Source organism: Diplotaxodon limnothrissa, linkage group LG20, assembly GCF_057381915.1.
Source record: "Diplotaxodon limnothrissa isolate DT_005_m linkage group LG20, D_limnothrissa_male_GT1.1, whole genome shotgun sequence".
Classification (NCBI taxonomy): domain Eukaryota; kingdom Metazoa; phylum Chordata; class Actinopteri; order Cichliformes; family Cichlidae; genus Diplotaxodon; species Diplotaxodon limnothrissa.
In genome coordinates, this window is record NC_140615.1 from 24,420,243 (window position 1) to 24,431,201 (window position 10,959).

Here is a 10,959-nt window from a genome sequence, read left to right on the forward strand (position 1 = left end):
GACCAATCCTGTTGTCTCTGCATTCAGTTAGCATTAGCCAAGAAGTTAGCAAACAGTATTAAAAACTATCACAAGGAAACCAACACAAGCAACCTAAATTTGGCAAACAGCAAATATTACCATTCCAATTTGTTCCAGAAGCTGGCCATGATACGAATCTCTCATACGTACATCATGTTTTGATTTGAGCTACGGAGATGATACTTTTAGTATTGTATTGTATTGTACTTGTAGTATTGGCTATATGAATAATAAAAACCAAACATGTTTTAAACTTTTGTCTAAACATTTTCTTTAATCCAATGACAAAAAGCTCTGAGGTAAACAAATAAGACTGCAAAAGTAATGTAACTCGGCTTTAGATATGAACATTTCAAACTGCTATAACATTTACTTTGAAGACACACGTCTGAAAAGCACAGATTCTAGACAATTATTGAGCACAATCATGGTTTCCACAGATGAATCACCTTAATTTTTAAGACCCAATGGCAGCTGCGGCTCAGGGCTCAGGTTGTCTAATAATTGGACTGTCGTGCTTCCATCCCTGACTACCCTGATCTGCATGTGGAAATACTGAGCCTCTAATTGCCCTCCACGCAAGATACCAAGATACAGTTGTGGTCAGAAGTTAACATAGGCTTTTTCAACGTCTGGAAGAAGACCCAATTTTGTCATCCTCAGATAAAAAGGGAACTGATTAAGATGTTCAGGAAGAACCCAAGAACCACCCAGCATGAAGGGAGTTTTACGCTGCCATGGACTGAGAGGGTGCCGACCAAGAAAAAACTCCCTGCTCCAAAATCGACACCTACATGGGCAAGCCAAATGCCTTCTGGAGAGAAATCTTCACATGAGACAAAGATTGAGTTACTTGTCACAATCACAAGAAGTTTGGTGGACTAAAAGTGAGGCTTTGCATGGTGGTGGTAGCATCACTGGTGTACTGCACAAAGTGAATGAAATGATGAAGAAGGAGGACTACCTCAAAATTCTTCAATCTTTCCTCAAATCAAAAGCTTCAGTTGAAAGTGGGATATAATTGAGTGTTCAAAGGGGACAATGATCCCAAACACACATCAAAACTGGTTTTGGAATAGATAAAGCAAGCTAACATTAAACTTTTAGAATAGCCTTCCCGAAGTCCTGAACTTAAACCTGCAGAAAATTTGTGGACTACTCTTAAAAGCTGGATCTCCGCAAGGAACAACCAATTTAAAGGAACTCTACTAATTCTGCCAAGAAAGGCGATTCAGCCACAATCATGGCAGAAGCTTGTTGATGGTGACCAACTTGCTCCGGGACATTTAACCAACTATCAGTGGTGGTGTATGCACATATTTGAATCTGCATGTGTACTTTTGACCCTGTGTTTATTAGAGAAAATCCAAAATAAATTCAAACTTGCGCACACAATTCTTGTTTTTTTTTATTAATCAAGGATTCATGCTGTACTGTGATTCCACCCTGGAAAAAGAACAGTTCAAAGAAATAATTAAAAGCCTAAAATCACAGTGACAGTCACGCCCATGATGATGACTGTATGCAAACTTCTGACCACAACTGTAGATGCACAGAATGAAGTGTTGTATGTATATGTGTGAATGTGGTGTAGTGTTCAAGTGCTTAAAGTGGTCAGTAAGACTAAACAGTATCTCATCCATCCATCCCTCAATAACTACACTAACCAAACACTGCTCCCGCTCAGTCACATTTTTGGACTGCGTGAGTGTGTGTTCTTGCACTTTGGTGGAAACAATAAAATTATTTCCAATAAGATGAGCATCACTTCAATATTACTGATGAGTAACACTCGCTGACGCCAGATTAAAATGGATGAACAGCAGAGAAAAACTGAATTAGGTTTGGGAAAATAGCAAACAAAGTGGAGAGTCGACAGACCTCCCACAACACAATGAGTCACAGCAGTGGGGGGAAAAAAGGTGCAACAAACAAGAATGAGTCGGAAAGAGTTAGTGGGGGTAGGCGGCAAGCGAATGGGAAAAGATTAGCAACAGCAAATACAACCTCAATCTATCACCAATCTGTGTTGTACATCATCTGTAGACAGGTGGGATTATTCCCATCTAAACATCATAATAAATATCTTGGGTTTCCCCTGTGTGGATTCAGTCAACGTGCAGGCTCCATTAGAAACTTTTATTGTTTGCTGTGCACAAAAAGCCTCATGGTTAATCTTTCAGTTTATCTAGAAACTAATTCATTTGTCATCTCTCAAATGAGATAACAGATCTGTGGCGCTGCCTGCTATCAAGCTTTCCTTGAGTTTGTTTGAACATCTCTCTTTCCATTTTTTCCTGATTGGAGGCGATAAGACCGTGGCGACAGGGCGGTCTAGCCAGAGTGCTTGTTGCTGGCGACAAAAGGGTGGAGCAGACAGGAAGGGACAGAGAAAAGGGAGAGAGAAGGTGACAGAGTTAGAGGAGCAGGCATGCTCAGCCTGGGTGATGCAAATAGCCCTGCTGTCACCTCCCCCGCCTGCCAGTCTTTCATAATCTCTGTTGACAAAACAGAGGCACACGGCCCATGTCTGGCCGTGTAAACTCACACCAGCAGCACGACAAGCTGCTTCAACTACTCGCACAAGTTGCAAAGACTGTCTTCTGGTTTATCCTAATAATAAAAAAGACCTGGGCCCTGTTTCAGGAAGCCGGTTTAGTGGAAAAACTGAGTAAGTATACCCTGAGTTAACGAAAACTCTGGTTTTTCGGTTTCACAAAGCGAGTTCAGCTGAAGCCTGAGTGAGTCACTATGACGACACACGCCGTGAAGCTAACCTGCTCCCTAGCAGGTTTACTACAACTAACCCTGACTGTCTCCGCCCCTTTGTCGGAAACCTGACAGTAGGAAGTGTCGGACATGGCGTGCCCCGTCCTTGAAGAGCCAGTAGATCGTGAAGCCCAAATTCTCCGCAGAGCTCTCCGCCGGGAGAGAGTGATCAGAGCGCGTTTGGACATTTTATCATTTCCTGATGAGTTTCTGTGCGAACGTTACCATTTTTCAGCACAATCTATAATTTATTTGAATAACATCCTCAGGCCATATATTACTCATGTGACACATCGTGGACATTCTCTCAGTTCTGTACATATTATTTGTATTGCACTTCGGTTTTTTGCAAACGGGAGCTTTCTGTATAATATTGGTGACGCTGAGCACGTTTCCAAGGCTACCGTCTGTCGGGCAGTCAGGAATGTTACAGTTGCACTGAAACGTCTCCTGCACTCGTGTGTGGTGTTCCCCGGTCATAGACCCACAAGATTTATCAAAGAGGGATGCCACAAAATTGCAGGTATCAAGGTGACCAAAACGTAATGTATGATGTGGTGATACTTGGACTACTACTTAAATTCTACATTTATTTTCAGGGTTCCCAGGCGTGTACAGATGGCACTCACATTCCAATCATTGCTCCTTCAGTAAATGAAGGAGACTATGTGAACAGGAAGTCTTTCCACAGCATTAATGTACAGGTACATAGTTCCCTGTAGCATTTCAAACTAACAAATTATTTCATTATAGTAATGGATGCTAATTTGTGTTCTCTGCACTGTGAAGATCATATGTGATGCTGCCAACATTATGACAAATGTGGAAGCCAAGTGGCCAGGCTCTGTCCATGACTCACAAATATTCCGTGAATGTACACTGAGCACAAAATTTGGACATGGTGAGTTGAGAATACTTTAAAATATATAAAGACCAATTGCTTCAGGGACATTTGAACTGAAGTGTATCCTTCTGTCTTAGGAGAGTTCACTGGCTACTTGTTTGGTGATAGGGGGTATCCATGTTTACCCTATTTGCTCACCCCTTACCCTGACCCTGAACCGGGCCCACAGCAGCGATATAACCTGGCTCATTGCAGGACAAGAGCCAGAATTGAAATGACTATCGGAATGCTTAAGGCCCGGTTCCAGTGCCTGCAAAGACTCAGGGTCACCCCAGAAAGGGCATGTGACATTATTGTGGCATGTGTGATTCTTCACAACATTGCCACAATTAGAGGAGAACACTGTCCTTCTGAACCAAACATCAGCAGTGATCCAAACCATGAACATCCTGACCCTCCCACGGACATACAAGATGGAAGCGCAGTCAGAGACACCATATGTCACAATCATTTCCTTTGACCCATCACCTCAACATGTTGAAAGAAGAATAAACAGGTTTTTTGTTCAACTGGCTTTATTGGTCACCTGTGTTTCCTGTACACAAAGTATTAAAAGATGTAAACCTCATAAAGTGTCTCTGTTGCTTCCTCCTCTGTAACAGCTGTCAATGTTTCTTCATTGTTTTCCTGTAGTAAAGAAATAGACAACATTGCTGTTCTACTGTAAACTCATATAATCTGTGGAGTATTACTCACAACTGCATGTTGGTCTGGCTCAACAGGAGGCTGCACCAGATGCAGTACACCATCACCATCAACTGATAGAATATGAGGTTTATACAGGTCACTTATAACTTACAAGGGACCAAATGGCAATTAACAAACATATAGCACTCAGCTTACACTTCATTGTCATTATGCTCTCAAAGACAACCAAGACTGAGGGAAGGCAAAATCAGTAGGAAAATAACTTCACTACAAAATAATCCATTATGGTAAAGAGTTTATCAAATGAATGAGCAGCACTGCAAAGGTGACTGTGAAGAAAGGATGTATGCACATCATGTATTATTTTGAATTTACCCCCTATGTAGGCACTTGTGTCTTGCGGGGTTATTGACTCAGAGGATGTCCCCGCAGAGATGCCTTCGGCCACAGGGCGCCCACTGTTTTGGCTGAGGGCCAACTGCTCAGCCTCTGTGAGTGGTGGTGGTGGAGGACCCCCACCTGTTTTTCGGGCCTCCGCTTTTTTTCTGTTGGCTATAACGGGTCACATTTGAGCATACAGAGTAAGCAAATATGTACTTGTAATGTGCTCAGATAATTTCAATAAGTGCTTACAGAAAGAAAATTAATGTAGCCTCTAACTGCAATTGATTTACATGGGACAAACAGACCAAGCACTATGGCTCATAATACAATTACACCTTACCTGTTTGGACTATATTTTTATATTTCATTTTTACTTGCTGCCAGGAACGTTTGGGGCCTGTTGGGTTGCACCTGCGCTCACATCACGTCACAAAATAAAATGTATAAAATAACAAATAAAATATAATAAAATAACGTGTTAAATGGGTGGAAATCCCTCGATCAATGTTTAAATTAACACTCACGCATTGACTCTGTCGGCTATGTTTTGCCATGCATGCTTCCTTTCTTTCGCAGCTGAGGCTGTGTTACTTTTTTCCGCGGAATTTGCATGTTATCGGCATATGCTGCCATCAGAATTTCGGCCTCAAGCGCTGTAAAATACATTGACCGCGCCTTCTTTCCCTCCGTCTCCATGGTGACTCGCTTAATCTGTGCTCCGCTTATCAGGGCTTTATGTATCCTCGTGCGCGTGCTTAACTTGGGGTTAAAGCAACTCCGCGTTGATTGAACTAATTGTTATCAGCCTTTCTGAAACCGAATATTCTGAGTTGGACAGTTCGGGGTTACTCAACCCTGCGTATCGTTTTTCACTCTGAGTTTTCTAAACCGGCTTCCTGAAACAGGGCCCTGGTCCTTAAATGACACAGTGTAAGTTATTTAACAAAAACTAAGACAAAATACTGAAGCATTGTGTGAAAAACTACATACACCTTTAAACCTGGATTATACTTGGTTGTGGACATGGACAACCGAGTAGTCATGCCTGTTATACTTCCTTAAAGTTTGCTTGAAGTCTGCTCTCACGTGCATGCATAGTTGGTGCATTATAATGTAATTTCTCTACAAACAAGTCCTTGTGATCACAAGAAACAGAGCGGTGTGCAGACTTTTGCGTGGACCCTCACACTGACTAGGCAACGGCAAAATTTACATCACAGAGAGCCAAGCGGACTCCCGGATGTGTAAAGTATAAAACCTGCTTTCCTGGTTCCACAGGAATTAAGAGGGTAAGTCACAGAAAGGTTATCCACAAGCGGAAAGACAGCTGTCAATCATTTCTTGAGTGGAGGTACCCAAAATTTACAGATCTGTGTGTCGGATCAGGGGCAAGCAGATTCAGAGATACTATGATGATATCAAAGTAGGATATCAAAGGATTGATAAAGATAAATCAAAAAAGTCCAGCACCTCTGCTTAAGAAATTAGCAAATCATTCAATTAATCCTTGAAGTTCTACTGTGTGTGTTACAAACAATTGTACCCACGTGCCTCAACCATGTAATAGTTGAATCTGTTTAATTGTAAAAAAAAAATGCACATGAAAATGAACCAAAATGGAGCCTCAGTCTAAAAGTACACTGCTGAATGTGTAAATGGGTTTAGATAATACCTTTGTAATTAAAGATCAAGTTTTTTATTTTTATTTTTCTATTGATTCAATGAGTTTTCTGCTCATCCAAAACCCTGAAGTGCCTCAACAACCCATCACCTGACATTTATGCAGAGAAATCAACAAAGCCTTCACCTTAACTCACTGTGGAAGATTCCTGGAAGTATCCTTGCCTCACCTCATTCTTATCCCTCCTATTTTCTTCTGCTTTAGACTGAGTGTCTCCCCTCCTATGGCCTGGACTCTCCTTCCTCCCCTTTCTTACCAACCTCACTCCTCACACAATCACTGCTGCTATAAGTGCAACAGCAGCGAGTTTGCAAAAAAACATGCGTGTGAGAATTCACGTGAACGAAAGAGAGACTGTGGTTTGGTTAAGTGTGGGTACACTTATGTGTTCGCGAGTGGCGGAGTGGCGGCGCGGCAGTAGCACGCAGCAGCCACTCCGGAGCCAAAACTGGTGCTGCATTGTTTATTGTTTACGTTTTTGTGTGTAGCGTGCTTATTTTGCACTATGTATGGATAACGTCGCAACTGGTGTCGGTGTTCGTGCATACAACAGCCAGACACTTTTCAACCTAAATAACCTAGTTGACGACATCCAGGAGGGGCTGCGGGAAACGCTGCGTGAACTCGGCTTGCTCCGCGAACCAGGCCTCGAAGCCTCGGCGTTGCCTGATGCCGGCGGACGGAGGTGGAGACATCGGAAGCGTTGCGCGAGGAAGCGGAAGCGCGGCAAGCGGGCGGGAGTCTGTGCTAGGCTAAAAACAAACCCTAGCCGGCCGGCTCTACCGTCCATCATCTTATCCAACGTCTGCTCCCTGGATAACAAACTGGATTACATCCGACTCCAGCAGGCCACACAGCGTGAGATTAGAGACTGCTGTGTCTTTGTTTTCACGGAAACATGGCTCAGCGAAAGAGTACCGGACGCCGCTATTCAGCTAAACGGGCTGGCCTCGTTTCGCGCCGACAGAAATGCAGCTCTGTGCGGTAAGACTCGCGGTGGCGGCTTGTGTGTTTACATCAACGAGAAATGGTGCAAGAACTCTGTGCTAGTCTCTAGTTATTGCTCATCGCTGGTGGAGTTTGTGACTGTTAGATGCAGACCTTTTTACTTACCACGGGAATTCACCACTGTTTTCATTATCGGAGTGTACATTCCACCTAGCGCTAATGCTAAGGAAGCGCTATGGGAATTGTATACAAAGATCAGTGAACTGCAAAATACACACCCGGATGGACTGTTTATTGTTGCTGGGGACTTCAACCATGCAAATCTCAAGTCAGTGCTTCCTAGATTCCATCAGTATGTGGACTTTGCAACGAGGGGAGAAAACACGCTGGATCTTGTTTACACAAACATCCCCGGCGCATATCGGGCAGAGCCCCGCCCCCACCTCGGCTACTCAGACCACATCTCTGTTATGCTAATTCCAGCATACAGACCACTCGTCAGGCGATCAAAACCGGTTCTGAAGCAGGTGAAAACCTGGCCAGCAGGAGCCATCTCTGCTCTTCAGGACTGTTTTGAGAGCACTGACTGGAACATATTTAGAGAGGCTGCAACTTACGGCGACTTCACTGACTTGGAGGAGTACACATCATCAGTGTCCAGCTATATCAACAAGTGCACCGATGACGTCACTGTCTCCAAGATCATCATCTCACGACCCAACCAGAAACCGTGGATTACTGCGGAAGTGCGTGCACTTCTAAGGACCCGAGACTCTGCCTTCAAAGAGGGAGATAAGGTGGCGCTTAGAAGAGCGAGGGCTGAACTTTCTCGGGCCATCAGAGAGGCGAAGCGCGCACACGCCCAGAGAATCCACAACCACTTTAAGGACAGCGGCGACACACGACGCATGTGGCAGGGCTTACAAGCCATCGCTAACTACAGGACGACACCACCTGCCTGTGACAGTGACGGCTCCCTCCCAGATGTGCTTAACAACTTCTATGCTCGGTTCGACAGGCAGAACGACGTGGCGGCGAGGAAGACCACCCCTCCTCCGAACGACCAGGTCCTGTGTCTCACTACAGCTGAGGTGAGGAAAACTCTACGCAGAGTCAATCCACGTAAAGCTGCTGGACCAGACAACATCCCAGGCAGAGTGCTCAGAGAATGTGCTGATCAGCTGGCAAATGTTCTCACCGACATCTTCAACATCTCTCTGAGCAGTGCCGTTGTCCCCACGTGCTTCAAGGCCACCACCATCGTCCCCATGCCCAAGAAGTCTTCTGTGTCCTGTCTCAATGACTACCGCCCTATCGCACTTACACCCACCATCATGAAGTGCTTCGAACGGCTCGTCATGAGACACATCAAGACCCTGCTGCCCCCCTCACTGGACCCAATGCAATTTGCATACCGCCATAACCGCTCAACGGACGACGCCATCTCCACTGCACTCCATCTTGCCCTGACACACTTGGACAAGAAGGACTCACACGTCCGAATGCTGTACATAGATTTCAGCTCAGCATTTAACACGATCATCCCCCAACAACTGATCGGAAAGCTGAGCCTGTTAGGCCTGAACACCTCCCTCTGCAACTGGATCCTGGACTTTCTGACCGGAAGGCCTCAGTCAGTACGGATCGGGAACTGCACCTCCAGCACCACCACACTGAGCACTGGGGCCCCACAAGGCTGTGTGCTCAGTCCTCTGCTGTTCACACTGCTGACTCATGACTGTGTAGCAACACACAGTTCAAATCACATCATTAAATTCGCTGATGACACGACCGTGGTGGGTCTCATTAGCAAGAACGACGAGTCAGCGTACAGAGAGGAAGTGCAGAGACTAACGGACTGGTGTAAGGACAACAACCTGTCTCTGAATGTTGACAAGACAAAAGAGATGGTTGTTGACTTTAGGAGGACACGAGGCGACCACTCACCGCTGAGCATCAACGGCTCCTCTGTGGAGATCGTTGACAGCACCAAATTCCTGGGTGTACACCTGGAGAAGGACCTCGGCTGGTCCCTCAACACCAGCTCCCTGCACAAGAAAGCCCAACAGCGTCTCTTCTTTCTGAGAAGACTGAGAAAGGCCCGGCTTCCACCACCGATCCTGACCACCTTCTATAGAGGAACTATTGAGAGCATCCTGAGCGGCTGCATCACTGTCTGGTTTGGGAGCTGTGCCATATCAGACCGCAAGACCCTACAGCGGATAGTGGGAACAGCAGAGAAGATCATCGGGGTCTCTCTACCCTCTACTGAGGACATCTACACCACACGCTGCATTCGCAAAGCCACCAGCATTGTGGCTGATCGGACACACCCCTCTCACACACTCTTTACACTCCTGCCATCTGGAAAAAGGTACCGAAGCATTCGGGCACGCACATCCAGACTGTGCAACAGCTTTTTTCCACAAGCCATCCGTCTCCTCAGCAAAAAGGGACTGACTGATAAACACGCACACACACACATACACTAACATTATCACTCAGCTTAACTCAAATACCTCAAAACATTGAGACTGGACTGACTAACCAACACAAAGCGCAAACACACTGACCTACACCACCAAACCATCGCACACACCAACCTGTAAATGCTCTTTTGCACAATATTATTACTAGATATATTATATATTATTATTTTTTTTGCACTAACTTGTCTTGTAGCACCTTGGTTCCTGGAGGAACGTTGTTTCGCCTCACTGTGTATTTTTAAACTGTATATGGTTGAAGTGACAATAAAGTTGAACTTGAACTTGAACTTGAGTGTGTGTGTTGTCGTCACCTGCAGACAGGGGTAAAAGATTAATGCTCTCTTTCAGCCTCCGTGGCAGGTAGAGCACAAAGAATAATTTGATTTCTCCTCCTGTCTCCCTGCTGTCTTCCCACTCTTCATTTTCTCATCTCCCTGAAAATCGTTCGCAGCCCTCTTTGTTTCCCTTGTTGCTACCGCCACTACCGGTCTTTTTTCGTAAACTATTCCACCTTCCAAAATTCAACCACACACACACACGCACTAAAAAAAACAACAAAACCCCCCCCCCACCTCCATAAAATATTTGCCTCAAAAACAGACACACACACACTTTTCTCTGCATTTCAGCGTTCAGGTCAGGAGGATGTTGCAAGAGTGTGGCAACAACAAGAAACTGTCTCTGACAAACCGTTCAACCTGAACTCAGGAGGCCGTTACCATGCCAACCGTGCGGGATGTTAGCTCACCTTTCCACGGCGCCAAGATGATGGACGATCAGGTCCCCCCTCCCCTCGCTTTGGGGGCGCGGTCCTATGTGGGCTGATCAATGGAGTCTGGAGAGAAAAGAAAAAACAAACACACACACACACGCAAAAAAGTTTAACAATCATGCTCAACAGTGCATGTTCATTAGGGCAATATTAATGAATAACAAGCAGCATTATTAATCAGCAGCCTGAAGACACATGCACAGGAAGCACCATTAACGTCTTAATGAGGAGAAGAAACTGCGAGGGAGCCCAGCCTCGCTATGTGCTTTTGTCTTCATTACGGCTGCACACGTACAGAGCAAACACATCATGGCTCCTGTGCATTTGCATTAACATGCAGACC

At 45.1% G+C, this 10,959-nt stretch overlaps 1 protein-coding gene across 1 annotated transcript in view; it reads right to left on the reverse strand.

Annotated features, from left to right (window-relative positions):
- The window catches only part of LOC146610977 (nuclear receptor coactivator 3-like), a 33,443-nt gene extending 22,796 nt beyond the window's left edge, over positions 1–10,647 (reverse strand). Inside the window, exon 1 of the mRNA XM_085344348.1 lies at positions 10,593–10,647. The gene's annotated coding sequence lies outside the window, so the exon portion shown is untranslated. The remainder of the gene's footprint in view (positions 1–10,592) is intronic.
- Between the last annotated feature and the right edge of the window lie 312 nt (positions 10,648–10,959).